The following is a 20,735-nucleotide window of genomic DNA, read 5'->3' as shown; positions in this document are numbered from 1 at the left end:
TCTCCTGATCACATGGTTGATCATACTCTAGGTTCCACATGCATGTTTTAGCTGAAGGAAGAATACCTTAAACCTGGGTAGGTGAAACCCGTGGAATGGGTACCATGCAATATGACTTCAAAGGGTCTTCATTTGCTCACCGAACCTCTCCAATCCTATCACTGCTGCGTTTATGCCCCTGTACACATGTTTGATTCTCTTTTGTAGACATAGCAATCCATAGGTTTTACGATACTTACTAGTCAGGTACATTCTTAGGCGTTTAATATGCGGTGTTGAGTCCATTTCGTTGAGCAAGGAGTAGCTCTTGTCTATTCCATATTTGGCTTAAGGAACTTTATCTGTGCTCATTTCAATCTCTGGTTTTATGCAGCACCCCAACTCACCTTTCCCCTTAAGCAAGCATAAGTTGGTTTTCTAAATTTGAGACACTGTTCTGTTCTGTAATTCAGTTCCTGTGTAGCCAAGTTTACATTCCGTGTATTACTGATATCTTATGATGTTTCTTTTTCTGTGTGACTTATTTCAGTTAGAATCATCATACCTGAATCCACTCATTGTGCTGCTAAGGGCCTGATGACACAGATTTCATTGCTGAGTGATATTGTTTTGTAAGTAAATACCACAACTTCTTTATCTATTTTTCACTTTCTGCGATGTTGAACTTGTACTGTAAACGAGGTTCTTGTAAACAGAGCCGTTCCAAACTTTGGGGTGGCTGTGTCTTTTTGATTTTAATTTCCCTAAGCTATAGGACCATAAGTGGAAGTGCCCTAGGCTCTGTTGCTTTGTTTTTTAGATGTTTCAGGAAACACCATACACTTCTCCCAAGTGGTTGTTGGCAATTTACATCCCGCCCATCAGCATAACAAGGCTCTCAGTTCTCCATGGCCTGTCCTGCCTTTCTGGATTTTACACTTTTTTCAGATGGCCCTTTTGACCGGGGGGAAGTGAGACTTCATTGTAGTGCAGATTTCCTTTGCAAGCTTCCTTGGTTGGCCAAAAAGGGCGTATGCGTTTTTTCCTGAATATATTCAGGAAAAAACGCATACGCCCTTTTTGGCCAAGTGCATCATTGTGGACGTTCTGCCTCTTTTCCTATGCTTTCAATGCAATTCCAGTCTACCTCCTGAAATCGGTTTCCTGCAATTCTGCCCCGCTTTCAAGTCCTCTTGGCAGCCTTACTTCAGTCTATTTTTGGACGATAGCTGTCATTTATAACTCTGCAGGTTTGTGAATTACAGTGCCCCTGAGCTCCTTTCTTCAACTCGCTTTATTTTGAGCTGGCCGCAACACCGCAGGATGGCTTCAGGCCCTAATCTGGTTCCGGCACGGCACGCTGAGCCTTTGGTTATTTCCTCTTCCTGGTGGGAAATGAGAGTTAAATTTGCCCGTCCAGACACCTCCAGCTAGCCTCTCATTGGTTCTCGCTATTCCTGTTCATCTTCTGCAGAAATTGCAAACTGGGCCAAACAGGAGGTTAAAGGCGCTGACTCTCCAAGTCGGGAGAGTGTTAGTAAAGCGTCTGGAATGTTGCACCCGAGTACCAGGGGAGGAAAACTGAGACATATTTGAACACGTCTCCCGTTCACATGGTTGATCATACTTGGGTTCCACATGCATGTTTTAGCTGAAGGAAGAATACCTTAAACCTGGAGAGTTGAGACCCGTGTAATGGGCACCATGCAATATGATTTCAAAGTGTCTTCATTTGCTCACCGAACCTCTCCAATCCTATCACTGCTGCGTATATGCCCCTGTACACACGCTTGATTCCCTTTCGGAGACATAGCAATCCATAGGTTTTAAGATACTTACTAGTCAGGTACATTCTTAGGCGTTTAATATGCGGTGTTGAGTCCATTTCGTTGAGCAAGGAGTAGCTCTTGTCTATTCCATATTTGACTTAAGGAACTTTATCTGTGCTCATTTCAATCTCTGGTTTTATGCAGCACCCCAACTCACCTTTCCCCTTAAGCAAGCATAAGTTGGTTTTCTAAATTTGTGACCCTGTTCTGTTCTGTAATTCAGTTCCTGTGTAGCCAACTTTACATTCCGTGTATTACTGATATCTTATGATGTTTCTTTTTCTGTGTGACTTATTTCAGTTAGAATCATCATACCTGAATCCACTCATTGTGCTGCTAAAGGCCTGATGACATAGATTTCATTGCTGAGTGATATTGCTTTGTAAGTAAATACCACAACTTCTTTATCCATTTTTCACTTTCTGCGATGTTGAACTTGTACTGTAAACGAGGTTCTTGTAAACAGAGGCGTCCCAAACTTTGGGGTGGCTGTGTCTTTTTGATTTTAATTTCCCTAAGCTATAGGACCATAAGTGGAAGTGCCCTAGGCTCTGTTGCTTTGTTTTTTAGATGTTTCAGGAAACACCATACACTTCTCCCGAGTGTCTGTTGGCGATTTACATCCCGCCCATCAGCATAACAAGGCTCCCAGTTCTCCATGGCCTGTCCTGCCTTTCTGGATTTTACACTTTTTTCAGATGGCCCTTTTGACCGGGGGGAAGTGAGACTTCATTGTAGTGCAGATTTCCTTTGCAAGCTTGCTTGGTTGGCCAAAAAGGGCGTATGCGTTTTTTCCTGAATATATTCAGGAAAAAACGCATACGCCCTTTTTGGCCAAGTGCATCATTGTGGACGTTCTGCCTCTTTTCCTATGCTTTCAATGCAATTCCAGTCTACCTCCTGAAATCGGTTTCCTGCAATTCTGCCCCGCTTTCAAGTCCTCTTGGCAGCCTTACTTCAGTCTATTTTTGGACGATAGCTGTCATTTATAACTCTGCAGGTTTGTGAATTACAGTGCCCCTGAGCTCCTTTCTTCAACTCGCTTTCTTTTGAGCTGGCCGCAACACCGCAGGATGGCTTCAGGCCCTAATCTGGTTCCGGCACGGCACGCTGAGCCTTTGGTTATTTCCTCTTCCTGGTGGGAAATGAGAGTTAAATTTGCCCGTCCAGACACCTCCAGCTAGCCTCTCATTGGTTCTCGCTATTCCTGTTCATCTTCTGCAGAAATTGCAAACTGGGCCAAACAGGAGGTTAAAGGCGCTGACTCTCCAAGTCGGGAGAGTGTTAGTAAAGCGTCTGGAATGTTGCACCCGAGTACCAGGGGAGGAAAACTGAGACATATTTGAACACGTCTCCCGTTCACATGGTTGATCATACTTGGGTTCCACATGCATGTTTTAGCTGAAGGAAGAATACCTTAAACCTGGAGAGTTGAGACCCGTGTAATGGGTACCATGCAATATGACTTCAAAGGGTCTTCATTTGCTCACCGAACCTCTCCAATCCTATCACTGCTGCGTTTATGCCCCTGTACACATGCTTGATTCTCTTTCGGAGACATAGCAATCCATAGGCTTTAAGATACTTACTAGCCAGGTACATTCTTAGGCGTTTAATATGCGTTGTTGAGTCCATTTCGTTGAGCAAGGAGTAGCTCTTGTCTATTCCATATTTGACTTAAGGAACTTTATCTGTGCTCATTTCAATCTCTGGTTTTATGCAGCACCCCAACTCACCTTTACCCTTAAGCAAGGATAAGTTGGTTTTCTAAATTTGAGACCCTGTTCTGTTCTGTAATTCAGTTCCTGTGTAGCCAAGTTTACATTCCATGTATTACTGATATCTTATGATGTTTCTTTTTCTGTGTGACTTATTTCAGTTAGAATCATCATACCTGAATCCACTCATTGTGCTGCTAAGGGCCTGATGACACAGATTTCATTGCTGAGTGATATTGCTTTTTAAGTAAATACCACAACTTCTTTATCCATTTTTCACTTTCTGCGATGTTGAACTTGTACTGTAAACGAGGTTCTTGTAAACAGAGGCGTCCCAAACTTTGGGGTGGCTGTGTCTTTTTGATTTTAATTTCCCTAAGCTATAGGACCATAAGTGGCATTGCCCTAGGCTCTGTTGCTTTGTTTTTTAGATGTTTCAGGAAACACCATACACTTCTCCCGAGTGTCTGTTGGCAATTTACATCCCGCCCATCAGCATAACAAGGCTCCCAGTTCTCCATGGCCTGTCCTGCCTTTCTGGATTTTACACTTTTTTCAGATGGCCCTTTTGACCGGCGGGTAGTGAGACTTCATTGTAGTGCAGATTTCCTTTGCAAGCTTGCTTGGTTGGCCAAATAGTGCGAATGCGTTTTTTCCTGAATATATTCAGGAAAAAACGCATACGCCCTTTTTGGCCAAGTGCATCATTGTGGACGTTCTGCCTCTTTTCCTATGCTTTCAATGCAATTCCAGTCTACCTCCTGAAATCGGTTTCCTGCAATTCTGCCCCGCTTTCAAGTCCTCTTGGCAGCCTTACTTCAGTCTATTTTTGGACGATAGCTGTCATTTATAACTCTGCAGGTTTGTGAATTACAGTGTCCCTGAGCTCCTTTCTTCAACTCGCTTTCTTGTGAGCTGGCCGAAACACCGCAGGATGGCTTCAGGCCCTAATCTGGTTCTGGCACGGCACGCTGAGCCTTTGGTTAATTCCTCTTCCTGGTGGGAAATGAGAGTTAAATTTGCCCGTTCAGACACCTCCAGCTAGTCTCTCATTGGTTCTCGCTATTCCTGTTCATCTTCCGCAGAAATTGCAAACTGGGCCAAACAGGAGGTTAAAGGGACTGACTCTCCAAGTGGGGAGAGTGTTAGTAAAGCATCTGGAATGTTGCATCCGAGTACGAGGGTACGAAAACTGAGACATATTTGAACACGTCTCCTGATCACATGGTTGATCATACTCTAGGTTCCACATGCATGTTTTAGCTGAAGGAAGAATACCTTAAACCTGGGTAGTTGAAACCCGTGGAATGGGTACCATGCAATATGACTTCAAAGGGTCTTCATTTGCTCACCGAACATCTCCAATCCTATCACTGCTGCGTTTATGCCCCTGTACACATGCTTGATTCTCTTTCGGAGACATAGCAATCCATAGGTTTTAAGATACTTACTAGTCAGGTACATTCTTAGGCGTTTAATATGCGGTGTTGAGTCCATTTCGTTGAGCAAGGAGTAGCTCTTGTCTATTCCATATTTGGCTTAAGGAACTTTATCTGTGCTCATTTCAATCTCTGGTTTTATGCAGCACCGCAACTCACCTTTACCCTTAAGCAAGCATAAGTTGGTTTTCTAAATTTGAGACCCTGTTCTGTTCTGTAATTCAGTTCCTGTGTAGCCAAGTTTACATTCCGTGTATTACTGATATCTTATGATGTTTCTTTTTCTGTGTGACTTATTTCAGTTAGAATCATCATACCTGAATCCACTCATTGTGCTGCTAAGGGCCTGATGACACAGATTTCATTGCTGAGTGATATTGCTTTGTAAGTAAATACCACAACTTCTTTATCCATTTTTCACTTTCTGCGATGTTGAACTTGTACTGTAAACGATGTTCTTGTAAACAGAGGCGTCCCAAACTTTGGGGTGGCTGTGTCTTTTTGATTTTAATTTCCCTAAGCTATAGACCATAAGTGGCAGTGCCCTAGGCTCTGTTGCTTTGTTTTTTAGATGTTTCAGGAAACACCATACACTTCTCCCGAGTGGTTCTTGGCAATTTACATCCCGCCCATCAGCATAACAAGGCTCCCAGTTCTCCATGGCCTGTCCTGCCTTTCTGGATTTTACACTTTTTTCAGATGGCCCTTTTGACCGGGGGGAAGTGAGACTTCATTGTAGTGCAGATTTCCTTTGCAAGCTTGCTTGGTTGGCCAAAAAGGGCGTATGCGTTTTTTCCTGAATATATTCAGGAAAAAACGCATACGCCCTTTTTGGCCAAGTGCATCATTGTGGACGTTCTGCCTCTTTTCCTATGCTTTCAATGCAATTCCAGTCTACCTCCTGAAATCGGTTTCCTGCAATTCTGCCCCGCTTTCAAGTCCTCTTGGCAGCCTTACTTCAGTCTATTTTTGGACGATAGCTGTCATTTATAACTCTGCAGGTTTGTGAATTACAGTGCCCCTGAGCTCCTTTCTTCAACTCGCTTTCTTGTGACCTGGCCGCAACACCGCAGGAGGGCTTCAGGCCCTAATCTGGTTCCGGCACGGCACGCTGAGCCTTTGGTTAATTCCTCTTCCTGGTGGGAAATGAGAGTTAAATTTGCCCGTCCAGACACCTCCAGCTAGTCTCTCATTGGTTCTCACTATTCCTGTTCATCTTCCGCAGAAATTGCAAACTGGGCCAAACAGGAGGTTTAAGGCACTGACTCTCCAAGTGGGGAGAGTGTTAGTAAAGCATCTGGAATGTTGCACCCGAGTACCAGGGGAAGAAAACTGAGACATATTTGAACACGTCTCCCGTTCACATGGTTGATCATACTCTGGGTTCCACATGCATGTTTTAGCTGAAGGAAGAATACCTGGAACCTGCAGAGTTGAGACCCGTGGAATGGGTATCATGCAATATGACTTCAAAGGGTCTTCATTTGCTCACCGAACCTCTCCAATCCTATCACTGCTGCGTTTATGCCCCTGTACACACGCTTGATTCTCTTTCGGAGACATAGCAATCCATAGGTTTTAAGATACTTACTAGTCAGGTACATTCTTAGGCGTTTAATATGGGGTGTTGAGTCCATTTCGTTGAGCAAGGAGTAGCTCTTGTCTATTCCATATTTGGCTTAAGGAACTTTATCTGTGCTCATTTCAATCTCTGGTTTTATGCAGCACCCCAACTCACCTTTCCCCTTAAGCAAGTATAAGTTGGTTTTCTAAATTTGAGACCCTGTTCTGTTCTGTAATTCAGTTCCTGTGTAGCCAAGTTTACATTCCATGTATTACTGATATCTTATGATGTTTCTTTTTCTGTGTGACTTATTTCAGTTAGAATCATCATACCTGAATCAACTCATTGTGCTGCTAAGGGCCTGATGACACAGATTTCATTGCTGAGTGATATTGCTTTGTAAGTAAATACCGCAACTTCTTTATCCATTTTTCACTTTCTGCGATGTTGAACTTGTACTGTAAACGAGGTTCTTGTAAACAGAGCCGTTTGAAACGTTGGGGTGGCTGTGTCTTTTAGATTTTAAATTCCCTAAGCTATAGGACCATAAGTGGAAGTGCCCTAGGCTCTGTTGCTTTGTTTTTTAGATGTTTCAGGAAACACCATACACTTCTCCCGAGTGTCTGTTGGCAATTTACATCCCGCCCATCAGCATAACAAGGCTCCCAGTTCTCCATGGCCTGTCCTGCCTTTCTGGATTTTACACTTTTTTCAGATGGCCCTTTTGACCGGGGGGAAGTGAGACTTCATTGTAGTGCAGATTTCCTTTGCAAGCTTGCTTGGTTGGCCAAAAAGGGCGTATGCGTTTTTTCCTGAATATATTCAGGAAAAAAAGCATACGCCCTTTTTGGCCAGGTGCATCATTGTGGACGTTCTGCCTCTTTTCCTATGCTTTCAATGCAATTCCAGTCTACCTCCTGAAATCGGTTTCCTGCAATTCTGCCCCGCTTTCAAGTCCTCTTGGCAGCCTTACTTCAGTCTATTTTTGGACGATAGCTGTCATTTATAACTCTGCAGGTTTGTGAATTACAGTGCCCCTGAGCTCCTTTCTTCAACTCGCTTTCTTGTGACCTGGCCGCAACACCGCAGGATGGCTTCAGGTCCTAATCTGGTTCCGGCACGGCACGCTGAGCCTTTGGTTAATTCCTCTTCCTGGTGGGAAATGAGAGTTAAATTTGCAGGTCCAGACACCTCCAGCTAGTCTCTCATTGGTTCTCACTATTCCTGTTCATCTTCCGCAGAAATTGCAAACTGGGCCAAACAGGAGGTTAAAGGGACTGACTCTCCAAGTCGGGAGAGTGTTAGTAAAGCGTCTGGAATGTTGCACCCGAGTACCAGGGTACGAAAACTGAGACATATTTGAACACGTCTCCTGATCACATGGTTGATCATACTCTGGGTTCCACATGCATGTTTTAGCTGAAGGAAGAATACCTAAAACCTGGGTAGTTGAAACCCGTGGAATGGGTACCATGCAATATGACTTCAAAGGGTCTTCATTTGCTCACCGAACCTCTCCAATCCTATCACTGCTGCTTTTATGCCCCTGTACACATGCTTGATTCTCTTTCGGAGACTTAGCAATCCATAGGTTTTAAGATACTTACTAGTCAGGTACATTCTTAGGCGTTTAATATGCGGTGTTGAGTCCATTTCGTTGAGCAAGGAGTAGCTCTTGTCTATTCCATATTTGGCTTAAGGAACTTTATCTGTGCTCATTTCAATCTCTGGTTTTATGCAGCACCCCAACTCACCTTTCCCCTTAAGCAAGCATAAGTTGGTTTTCTAAATTTGAGACCCTGTTCTGTTCTGTAATTCAGTTCCTGTGTAGCCAAGTTTACATTCCGTGTATTACTGATATCTTATGATGTTTCTTTTTCTGTGTGACTTATTTCAGTTAGAATCATCATACCTGAATCCACTCATTGTGCTGCTAAGGGCCTGATGACACAGATTTCATTGCTGAGTGATATTGCTTTGTAAGTAAATACCACAACTTCTTTATCCATTTTTCACTTTCTGCGATGTTGAACTTGTACTGTAAACGAGGTTCTTGTCAACAGAGCCGTTCCAAACTTTGGGGTGGCTGTGTCTTTTTGATTTTAATTTCCCTAAGCTATAGGACCATAAGTGGAAGTGCCCTAGTCTCTGTTGCTTTGTTTTTTAGATGTTTCAGGAAACACCATACACTTCTCCCGAGTGTCTGTTGGCAATTGACATCCCGCCCATCAGCATAACAAGGCTCCCAGTTCTCCATGGCCTGTCCTGCCTTTCTGGATTTTACACCTTTTTCAGATGGCCCTTTTGATCGGGGGGAAGTGAGACTTCTTTGTAGTGCAGATTTCCTTTGCAAGCTTGCTTGGTTGGCCAAAAAGGGCGTATGCGTTTTTTCCTGAATATATTCAGGAAAAAACGCATACGCCCTTTTTGGCCAAGTGCATCATTGTGGACGTTCTGCCTCTTTTCCTATGCTTTCAATGCAATTCCAGTCTACCTCCTGAAATCGGTTTCCTGCAATTCTGCCCCGCTTTCAAGTCCTCTTGGCAGCCTTACTTCAGTCTATTTTTGGACGATAGCTGTCATTTATAACTCTGCAGGTTTGTGAATTACAGTGCCCCTGAGCTCCTTTCTTCAACTCGCTTTCTTGTGACCTGGCCGCAACACCGCAGGATGGCTTCAGGCCCTAATCTGGTTCCGGCACGGCACGCTGAGCCTTTGGTTAATTCCTCTTCCTGGTGGGAAATGAGAGTTAAATTTGCCCGTCCAGACACCTCCAGCTAGTCTCTCATTGTTTCTCGCTATTCCTGTTCATCTTCCGCAGAAATTGCAAACTGGGCCAAACAGGAGGTTAAAGGGACTGACTCTCCAAGTCGGGAGAGTGTTAGTAAAGCGTCTGGAATGTTGCACCCGAGTACCAGGGTACGAAAACTGAGACATATTTGAACATGTCTCCCGATCACTTGGTTGATCATAATCTAGGTTCCACATGCATGTTTTAGCTGAAGGAAGAATACCTTAAACCTGGGTAGTTGAAACCCGTGGAATGGGTACCATGCAATATGACTTCAAATGGTCTTCATTTGCTCACCGAACCTCTCCAATCCTATCACTGCTGCGTTTATGCCCCTGTACACACGCTTGATTCTCTTTTGGAGACATAGCAATCCATAGGTTTTAAGATACTTACTAGTCAGGTACATTCTTAGGCGTTTAATATGGGGTGTTGAGTCCATTTCGTTGAGCAAGGAGTAGCTCTTGTCTATTCCATATTTGGCTTAAGGATCTTTATCTGTGCTCATTTCAATCTCTGGTTTTATGCAGCACCCCAACTCACCTTTCCCCTTAAGCAAGCATAAGTTGGTTTTCTAAATTTGAGACCCTGTTCTGTTCTGTAATTCAGTTCCTGTGTAACCAAGTTTACATTCCGTGTATTACTGATATTTTATGATGTTTCTTTTTCTGTGTGACTTATTTCAGTTAGAATCATCATACCTGAATCCACTCATTGTGCTGCTAAGGGCCTGATGACATAGATTTCATTGCTGAGTGATATTGCTTTGTAAGTAAATACCACAACTTCTTTATCCATTTTTCACTTTCTGCGATGTTGAACTTGTAGTATAAACGAGGTTCTTGTCAACAGAGCCGTTCCAAACTTTGGGGTGGCTGTGTCTTTTTGATTTTAATTTCCCTAAGCTATAGGACCATAAGTGGAAGTGCCCTAGGCTCTGTTGCTTTGTTTTTTAGATGTTTCAGGAAACACCATACACTTCTCCCGAGTGTCTGTTGGCAATTTACATCCCGCCCATCAGCATAACAAGGCTCCCAGTTCTCCATGGCCTGTACTGCCTTTCTGGATTTTACACTTTTTTCAGATGGCCCTTTTGACCGGTGGGAAGTGAGAGTTCATTGTACTGCAGATATCCTTTCCAAGCTTGCTTGGTTGGCCAAAAAGGGCGTATGCGTTTTTTCCTGAATATATTCAGGATAAAACGCATACGCCCTTTTTGGCCAAGTGCATCATTGTGGACGTTCTGCCTCTTTTCCTATGCTTTCAATGCAATTCCAGTCTACCTCCTGAAATCGGTTTCCTGCAATTCTGCCCCGCTTTCAAATCCTCTTGGCAGCCTTACTTCAGTCTATTTTTGGACGATAGCTGTCATTTATAACTCTGCAGGTTTGTGAATTACAGTGCCCCTGAGCTCCTTTCTTCAACTCGCTTTCTTGTGACCTGGCCGCAACACCGCAGGAGGGCTTCAGGCCCTAATCTGGTTCCGGCACGGCACGCTGAGCCTTTGGTTAATTCCTCTTCCTGGTGGGAAATGAGAGTTAAATTTGCCCGTCCAGACACCTCCAGCTAGTCTCTCATTGGTTCTCACTATTCTTGTTCATCTTCCGCAGAAATTGCAAACTGGGCCAAACATGAGGTTTAAGGCACTGACTCTCCAAGTGGGGAGAGTGTTAGTAAAGCATCTGGAATGTTGCACCCGAGTACCAGGGGAAGAAAACTGAGACATATTTGAACACGTCTCCCGTTCACACGGTTGATCATACTCTGGGTTCCACATGCATGTTTTAGCTGAAGGAAGAATACCTGGAACCTGCAGAGTTGAGACCCGTGGAATGGGTATCATGCAATATGACTTCAAAGGGTCTTCATTTGCTCACCGAACCTCTCCAATCCTATCACTGCTGCGTTTATGCCCCTGTACACACGCTTGATTCTCTTTCGGAGACATAGCAATCCATAGGTTTTAAGATACTTACTAGTCAGGTACATTCTTAGGCGTTTAATATGGGGTGTTGAGTCCATTTCGTTGAGCAAGGAGTAGCTCTTGTCTATTCCATATTTGGCTTAAGGAACTTTATCTGTGCTCATTTCAATCTCTGGTTTTATGCAGCACCCGAACTCACCTTTCCCCTTAAGCAAGCATAAGTTGGTTTTCTAAATTTGAGACCCTGTTCTGTTCTGTAATTCAGTTCCTGTGTAGCCAAGTTTCCATTCCGTGTATTACTGATATCTTATGATGTTGCTTTTTCTGTGTGACTTATTTCAGTTAGCATCATCGTACCTGAATCCACTCATTATGCTGCCACGGGCCTGATGACATAGATTTCATTGCTGAGTGATACTGCATTGTACGTAAGTACCACAAGTTCTTTATCCATTTTTCACTTTCTGTGATATTGAACTTGTACGGTAAACGAGGTTCTTGTAAACAGAGGCGTCCCAAACTTTGGGGTGGCTGTGTCTTTTTGATTTTAATTACCCTAAGCTATAGGACCATAAGTGGAAGTGCCCTAGGCTCTGTTGCTTTGTTTTTTAGATGTTTCAGGAAACACCATACACTTCTCCCGAGTGTCTGTTGGCAATTTACATCCCGCCCATCAGCATAACAAGGCTCCCAGTTCTCCATGGCCTGTCCTGCCTTTCTGGATTTTACACTTTTTTCAGATGGCCCTTTTGACCGGGGGGAAGTGAGACTTCATTTTAGTGCAGATTTCCTTTGCAAGTTTTCTTGTTTGGCCAAAAAGGGCGTATGCGTTTTTTCCTGAATATATTCAGGAAAAAACGCATACGCCCTTTTTGGCCAAGTGCATCATTGTGGACGTTCTGCCTCTTTTCCTATGCTTTCAATGCAATTCCAGTCTACCTCCTGAAATCGGTTTCCTGCAATTCTGCCCCGCTTTCAAGTCCTCTTGGCAGCCTTACTTCAGTATATTTTTGGACGATAGCTGTCATTTATAACTCTGCAGGTTTGTGAATTACAGTGCCCCTGAGCTCCTTTCTTCAACTCACTTTCTTGTGACCTGGCCGCCACACTGCAGGATTGCTTCAGGCCCTAATCTGGTACCGGCACGGCACGCTGAGCCTTTGGTTAATTCCTCTTCCTGGTGGGAAATGAGAGTTAAATTTGCCCGTCCAGACACCTCCAGCTAGTCTCCCATTGGTTCTCCCTATTCCTGTTCATCTTCCGCAGAAATTGCAAACTGGGCCAAACAGGAGGTTAAAGGTGCTGACTCTCCAAGGGGGGAGAGTGTTAATAAAGCATCTGGAATGTTGCACCCGAGTACCAGGGGAGGAAAACTGAGACATATTTGAACACGTCTCCCGTTCACACAGTTGATCATACTCTGGGTTCCACATGCATGTTTTAGCTGAAGGAAGAATACCTGAAACCTGCAGAGTTGAGACCCGTGGAATGGGTACCATGCAATATGACTTCAAAGGGTCTTCATTTGCTCACCGAACCTCTCCAATCCTATCACTGCTGCGTTTATGCCCCTGTACACACGCTTGATTCCCTTTTGGAGACATAGCAATCCATAGGTTTTAAGATACTTACTAGTCAGGTACATTCTTAGGCGTTTAATATGGGGTGTTGAGTCCATTTCGTTGAGCAAGGAGTAGCTCTTGTCTATTCCATATTTGGCTTAAGGAACTTTATCTGTGCTCATTTCAATCTCTGGTTTTATGCAGCACCCCAACTCACCTTTCCCCTTAAGCAAGCATAAGTTGGTTTTCTATATTTGAGACCCTGTTCTGTTCTGTAATTCAGTTCCTGTGTAGCCAAGTATACATTCCTTGTATTACTGATATCTTATGATGTTTCTTTTTCTGTGTGACTTATTTCAGTTAGAATCATCGTACCTGAATCCACTCATTATGCTGCCACGGGCCTGATGACATAGATTTCATTGCTGAGTGATACTGCATTGTACGTAAGTACCACAAGTTCTTTATCCATTTTTCACTTTCTGTGATATTGAACTTGTACTGTAAACGAGGTTCTTGTAAACAGAGGCGTCCCAAACTTTGGGGTGGCTGTGTCTTTTTGATTTTAATTTCCCTAAGCTATAGGACCATAAGTGGCAGTGCCCTAGGCTCTGTTACTTTGTTTTTTAGATGTTTCAGGAAACACCATACACTTCTCCTGAGTGTCTGTTGGCAATTTACATCCCGCCCATCAGCATAACAAGGCTCCCAGTTCTCCATGGCCTGTCCTGCCTTTCTGGATTTTACACTTTTTTCAGATGGCCCTTTTGACCGGGCGGAAGTGAGACTTCATTGTAGTGCAGATTTCCTTTGCAAGCTTGCTTGGTTGGCCAAAAAGGGCGTATGCGTTTTTTCCTGAATATATTCAGGAAAAAACGCATACGCCCTTTTTGGCCAAGTGCATCATTGTGGACGTTCTGCCTCTTTTCCTATGCTTTCAATGCAATTCCAGTCTACCTCCTGAAATCGGTTTCCTGCAATTCTGCCCCGCTTTCAAGTCCTCTTGGCAGCCTTACTTCAGTCTATTTTTGGACGATAGCTGACATTTATAACTCTGCAGGTTTGTGAATTACAGTGCCCCTGAGCTCCTTTCTTCAACTCGCTTTCTTGTGAGCTGGCCGCAACACCGCAGGATGGCTTCAGGCCCTAATCTGGTTCCGGCCCGGCATGCTGAGCCTTTGGTTAATTCCTCTTCCTGGTGGGAAATGAGAGTTAAATTTGCCCATCCAGACACCTCCATCTAGCCTCTCATTGGTTCTCGCTATTCCTGTTCATCTTCCGCAGAAATTGCAAACTGGGCCAAACAGGAGGTTAAAGGGACTGACTCTCTAAGTCGGGAGAGTGTTAGTATAGCTTCTGGAATGTTGCACCCGAGTACAAGGGGAGGAAAACTGAGACATATTTGAACACGTCTCCCGTTCACATGGTTGATCATACTCTGGGTTCCACATGCATGTTTTAGCTGAAGGAAGAATACCTTAAACCTGGAGAGTTGAGACCCGTGTAATGGGTACCATGCAATATGACTTCAAAGGGTCTTCATTTGCTCACCGAACCTCTCCAATCCTATCACTGCTGTGTTTATGCCCCTGTACACACGCTTGATTCTCTTTTGGAGACATAGCAATCCATAGGTTTTAAGATACTTACTAGTCAGGTACATTCTTAGGCGTTTAATATGGGGTTTTGAGTGCATTTCGTTGAACAAGGAGTAGCTCTTGTCTATTCCATATTTGGCTTAAGGAACTTTATCTGTGCTCATTTCAATCTCTGGTTTTATGCAGCACCCCAACTCACCTTTCCCCTTAAGCAAGAATAAGTTGGTTTTCTAAATTTGAGAACCTGTTCTGTTCTGTAATTCAGTTCCTGTGTAGCCAAGTTTACATTCCGTGTATTACTGATATCTTATGATGTTTCTTTTTTCTGTGTGACTTATTTCAGTTAGAATCATCATACCTGAATCCACTTATTGTGCTGCTAATGGCCTGATGACACAGATTTCATTGCTGAGTGATATTGCTTTGTAAGTAAATACCACAACTTCTTTATCCATTTTTCACTTTCTGCGATGTTGAACTTGTACTATAAACGAGGTTCTTGTCAACAGATCCGTTCCAAACTTTGGGGTGGCTGTGTCTTTTTGATTTTAATTTCCCTAAGCTATAGGACCATAAGTGGAAGTGCCCTAGGTTCTGTTGCTTTGTTTTTTAGATGTTTCAGGAAACACCATACACTTCTCCCGAGTGGTTGTTGGCAATTTACATCCCGCCCATCAGCATAACAAGGCTCCCAGTTCTCAATGGCCTGTCCTGCCTTTCTGGATTTTACACTTTTTTCAGATGGCCCTTTTGACCGGGGGGAAGTGAGACTTCATTGTAGTGCAGATTTCCTTTGCAAGCTTGCTTGGTTGGCCAAAAAGTGCGTATGCGTTTTTTCCTGAATATATTCAGGAAAAAACGCATACGCCCTTTTTGGCCAAGTGCATCATTGTGGACGTTCTGCCTCTTTTCCTATGCTTTCAATGCAATTCCAGTCTACATCCTGAAATCGGTTTCCTGCAATTCTGCCCCGCTTTCAAGTCCTCTTGGCAGCCTTACTTCAGTCTATTTTTGGACGATAGCTGTCATTTATAACTCTGCATGTTTGTGAATTACAGTACCCCTGAGCTCCTTTCTTCAACTCGCTTTCTTTTCAGCTGGCCGCAACACCGCAGGATGGCTTCAGGCCCTAATGTGGTTCCGGCACGGCACGCTGAGCCTTTGGTTATTTCCTCTTCCTGGTGGGAAATGAGAGTTAAATTTGCCCGTCCAGACACCTCCAGCTAGTCTCTCATTGGTTCTCCCTATTCCTGTTCATCTTCCACAGAAATTGCAAAATGTGCCAAACAGGAGGTTAAAGGCGCTGACTCTCCAAGTGGGGAGAGTGTGAGTAAAGCGTCTGGAATGTTGCACCCGAGTACCAGGGGAGGAAAACTGAGACATATTTGAACACGTCTCCCGATCACATGGTTGATCATACTCTGGGTTCCACATGCATGTTTTAGCTGAAGGAAGAATACCTAAAACCTGGGTAGTTGAAACCCGTGGAATGGGTACCATGCAATATGACTTCAAAGGGTCTTCATTTGCTCACCGAACCTCTCCAATCCTATCACTGCTGCGTTTATGCCCCTGTACACATGCTTGATTCTCTTTCGGAGACATAGCAATCCATACGTTTTTAGATAGTTACTAGTCAGGTGCATTCTTAGGCGTTTAATATGCGGTGTTGAGTCCATTTTGTTGAGCAAGGAGTAGCTCTTGTCTATTCCATATTTGGCTTAAGGAACTTTATCTGTGCTCATTTCAATCTCTGGTTTTATGCAGCACCCCAACTCACCTTTCCCCTTAAGCAAGCATAAGTTGGTTTTCTAAATTTGAGAACCTGTTCTGTTTTGGAATTCAGTTCCTGTGTAGCCAAGTTTACCTTCCGTGTATTAGTGATATCTTATGATGTTTCTTTTTCTGTGTGACTTATTTCAGTTAGAATCATCGTACCTGAATCTACTCATTATGCTGCTATGGGCCTGATGACATAGATTTCATTGCTGAGTGATACTGCATTGTACGTAAGTACCACAAGTTCTTTATCCATTTTTCACTTTCTGTGATATTGAACTTGTACTGAAAACGAGGTTCTTGTAAACAGAGGCGTCCCAAACTTTGGGGTGGCTGTGTCTTTTTGATTTTAATTTCCCTAAGCTATAGGACCATAAGTGGCAGTGCCCTAGGCTCTGTTACTTTGTTTTTAGATGTTTCAGGAAACACCATACACTTCTCCTGAGTATCTGTTGGCAATTTACATCCCGCCCATCAGCATAACAAGGCTCCCAGTTCTCCATGGCCTGTCCTGCCTTTCTGGATTTTACACTTTTTTCAGATGGCCCTTTTGACCGGGGGGAAGTGAGACTTCATTGTAGTGCAGATTTCCTTTGCAAGCTTGCTTGGTTGGCCAAAAAGGGCGTATGCGTTTTTTCCTGAATATATTCAGGAAAAAACGCATACGCCCTTTTTGGCCAAGTGCATCATTGTGGACGTTCTGCCTCTTTTCCTATGCTTTCAATGCAATTCCAGTCTACCTCCTGAAATCGGTTTCCTGCAATTCTTCCCCGCTTTCAAGTCTTCTTGGCATCCTTACTTCAGTCTATTTTTGGATGATAGCTGTCATTTATAACTCTGCAGGTTTGTGAGTTACAGTGCCCCTGAGCTCCTTTCTTCAACTCGCTTTCTTGTGACCTGGCCGCAACACCGCAGGATGGCTTCAGGCCCTAATGTGGTTCCGGCCCGGCATGCTGAGCCTTTGGTTAATTCCTCTTCCTGGTGGGAAATGAGAGTTAAATTTGCCCGTACAGACACCTCCAGCTAGCCTCTCATTGGTTCTCGCTATTCCTGTTCATCTTCCACAGAAATTGCAAACTGGGCCAAACAGGAGGTTAAAGGGACTGACTCTCCAAGTGGGGAGAGTGTTAGTAAAGCGTCTGGAATGTTGCACCCGAGTACCAGGGTACGAAAACTGAGACATATTTGAACACGTCTCCCGATCACATGGTTGATCATACTCTAGGTTCCACATGCATGTTTTAGCTGAAGGAAGAATACCTTAAACCTGGGTAGTTGAAGCCCGTGGAATGGGTACCATGCAATATGACTTCAAAGGGTCTTCATTTGCTCACCGAACCTCTCCAATCCTATCACTGCTGCGTTTATGCCCCTGTACACATGCTTGATTCTCTTTCGGAGACATAGCAATCCATAGGTTTTAAGATACTTACTAGTCAGGTACATTCTTAGGCGTTTAATATGCGGTGTTGAGTCCATTTCGTTGAGCAAGGAGTAGCTCTTGTCTATTCCATATTTGACTTAAGGAACTTTATCTGTGCTCATTTCAATCTCTGGTTTTATGCAGCACCCCAACTCACCTTTCCCCTTAAGCAAGCATAAGTTGGTTTTCTAAATTTGAGACCCTGTTCTGTTCTGTAATTCAGTTCCTGTGTAGCCAAGTTTACATTCCGTGTATTACTGATATCTTATGATGTTTCTTTTTCTGTGTGACTTATTTCAGTTAGAATCATCATACCTGAATCCACTCTTTGTGCTGCTAAGGGCCTGATGACACAGATTTCATTGCTGAGTGATATTGCTTTGTAAGTAAATACCACAACTTCTTTATCCATTTTTCACTTTCTGCGATGTTGAACTTGTACTGTAAACGAGGTTCTTGTCAACAGAGCCGTTCCAAACTTTGGGGTGGCTGTGTCTTTTTGATTTTAATTTCCCTAAGCTATAGGACCATAAGTGGAAGTGCCCTAGGTTCTGTTGCTTTGTTTTTTAGATGTTTCAGGAAACACCATACACTTCTCCCGAGTGGTTGTTGACAATTTACATCCCGTCCATCAGCATAACAAGGCTCCCAGTTCTCCATGGCCTGTCCTGCCTTTCTGGATTTTACACTTTTTTCAGATGGCCCTTTTGACCGGGGGGAAGTGAGACTTCATTGTAGTGCAGATTTCCTTTGCAAGCTTGCTTGGTTGGCCAAAAAGGTGAATATATTCAGGAAAAAACGCATACGCCCTTTTTGGCCAAGTGCATCACTGTGGACGTTCTGCCTCTTTTCCTATGCTTTCAATGCAATTCCAGTCTACCTCCTGAAATCGGTTTCCTGCAATTCTGCCCCGCTTTCAAGTCCTCTTGGCAGCCTTACTTCAATCTATTTTTGGACGATAGCTGTCATTTATAACTCTGCAGGTTTGTGAATTACAGTGTCCCTGAGCTCCTTTCTTCAACTTGCTTTCTTGTGACCTGGCCGCAACACCGCAGGATGGCTTCAGGCCCTAATCTGGTTCCGGCACGGCACGCTGAGCCTTTGGTTATTTCCTCTTCCTGGTGGGAAATGAGAGTTAAATTTGCCCGTCCAGACACCTCCAGCTAGTCTCTCATTGGTTCTCGCTATTCCTGTTCATCTTCCGCAGAAATTGCAAACTGGGCCAAACAGGAGGTTAAAGGTGCTGACTCTCCAAGTGGGGAGAGTGTTAGTAAAGCGTCTGGAATGTTGCACCCGAGTACCAGGGGAGGAAAACTGAGACATATTTGAACACGTCTCCCGTTCACATGGTTGATCATACTTGGGTTCCACATGCATGTTTTAGCTGAAGGAAGAATACCTTAAACCTGGAGCGTTGAGACCCGTTTAATGGGTACCATGCAATATGACTTCAAAGGGTCTTCATTTGCTCACCGAACCTCTCCAATCCTATCACTGCTGCGTTTATGCCCCTGTACACATGCTTGATTCTCTTTCGGAGACATAGCAATCCATAGGTTTTAAGATACTTACTAGTCAGGTACATTCTTAGGCGTTTAATATGCGGTGTTGAGTCCATTTCATTGAGCAAGGAGTAGCTCTTCTCTATTCCATATTTGGCTTAAGGAACTTTATCTGTGCTCATTTCAATCTCTGGTTTTATGCAGCATCCCAACTCACCTTTCCCCTTAAGCAAGCATAAGTTGCTTTTCTAAATTTGAGACCCTGTTCTGTTTTGGAATTCAGTTCCTGTGTAGCCAAGTTTACATTCTGTGTATTAGTGATATCTTATGATGTTTCTTTTTCTGTGTGACCTATTTCAGTTAGAATCATCGTACCTGAATCCACTCATTATGCTGCTACGGGCCTGATGACACAGATTTCATTGCTGAGTGATACTGCATTGTACGTAAGTACCACAAGTTCTTTATCCATTTTTCACTTTCTGTGATATTGAACTTGTACGGTAAACGAGGTTCTTGTAAACGGAGGCGTCCCAAACTTTGGGGTGGCTGTGTCTTTTTGATTTTATTTTCCCTAAGCTATAGGACCATAAGTGGAAGTGCCCTAGGTTCTGTTGCTTTGTTTTTTAGATGTTTCAGGAAACACCATACACTTCTCCCGAGTGTCTGTTGGCAATTTACATCCCGCCCATCAGCATAACAAGGCTCCCAGTTCTCCATGGCCTGTCCTGCCTTTCTGGATTTTACACTTTTTTCAGATGACCCTTTCACCGGGGGGAAGTGAGACTTCATTGTAGTGCAGATTTCCTTTGCAAGCTTGCTTGGTTGGCCAAAAAGGGCGTATGCGTTTTTTCCTGAATATATTCAGGAAAAAACGCATACGCCCTTTTTGGCCAAGTGCATCATTGTGGACGTTCTGCCTCTTTTCCTATGCTTTCAATGCAATTCCAGTCTACCTCCTGAAATCGGTTTCCTGCAATTCTGCCCCGCTTTCAAGTCCTCTTGGCAGCCTTACTTCAATCTATTTTTGGACGATAGCTGTCATTTATAACTCTGCAGGTTTGTGAATTACAGTGCCCCTGAGCTCCTTTCTTCAACTTGCTTTCTTGTGACCTGGCAGCAACACCGCAGGATGGCTTCAGGCCCTAATCTGGTTTCGGCACGGCACGCTGAGCCTTTGGTTATTTCCTCTTCCTGGTGGGAAATGAGAGTTAAATTTGCCCGTCCAGACACCTCCAGCTAGTCTCTCATTGGTTCTCGCTATTCCTGTTCATCTTCCGCAGAAATTGCAAACTGGGCCAAACAGGAGGTTAAAGGCGCTGACTCTCCAAGTGGGGAGAGTGTTAGTAAAGCGTCTGGAATGTTGCACCCGAGTACCAGGGGAGGAAAACTGAGACATATTTGAACACGTCTCCCGTTCACATGGTTGATCATACTTGGGTTCCACATGCATGTTGTAGCTGAAGGAAGAATACCTTAAACCTGGAGAGTTAAGACCCGTGTAAAGGGTACCATGCAATATGACTTCAAAGGGTCTTCATTTGCTCACCGAACCTCTCCAATCCTATCACTGCTGCGTTTATGGCCCTGTACACATGCTTGATTCTCTTTCGGAGACATAGCAATC

At 43.8% G+C, this 20,735-nt stretch overlaps 1 long non-coding RNA gene across 2 annotated transcripts in view; it reads left to right on the top strand.

The window, feature by feature from the left end:
* The window catches only part of LOC307181486, a 523,016-nt gene that overhangs the window by 347,423 nt on the left and 154,858 nt on the right, over positions 1-20,735 (top strand). For both annotated transcript variants that reach the window (XR_013826879.1, XR_013826880.1), the window contains one exon: positions 3,688-3,773. This is a non-coding gene — a long non-coding RNA (uncharacterized lncRNA). The remainder of the gene's footprint in view (positions 1-3,687; positions 3,774-20,735) is intronic.

Source organism: Stenella coeruleoalba (genome assembly GCF_951394435.1).
Source record: "Stenella coeruleoalba genome assembly, contig: scaffold_144, whole genome shotgun sequence".
Lineage (NCBI taxonomy): Eukaryota > Metazoa > Chordata > Mammalia > Artiodactyla > Delphinidae > Stenella > Stenella coeruleoalba.
The sequence above is the reverse complement of the archived record's forward strand: the minus strand, read 5'-3'. Positions and strand labels throughout refer to the sequence as shown.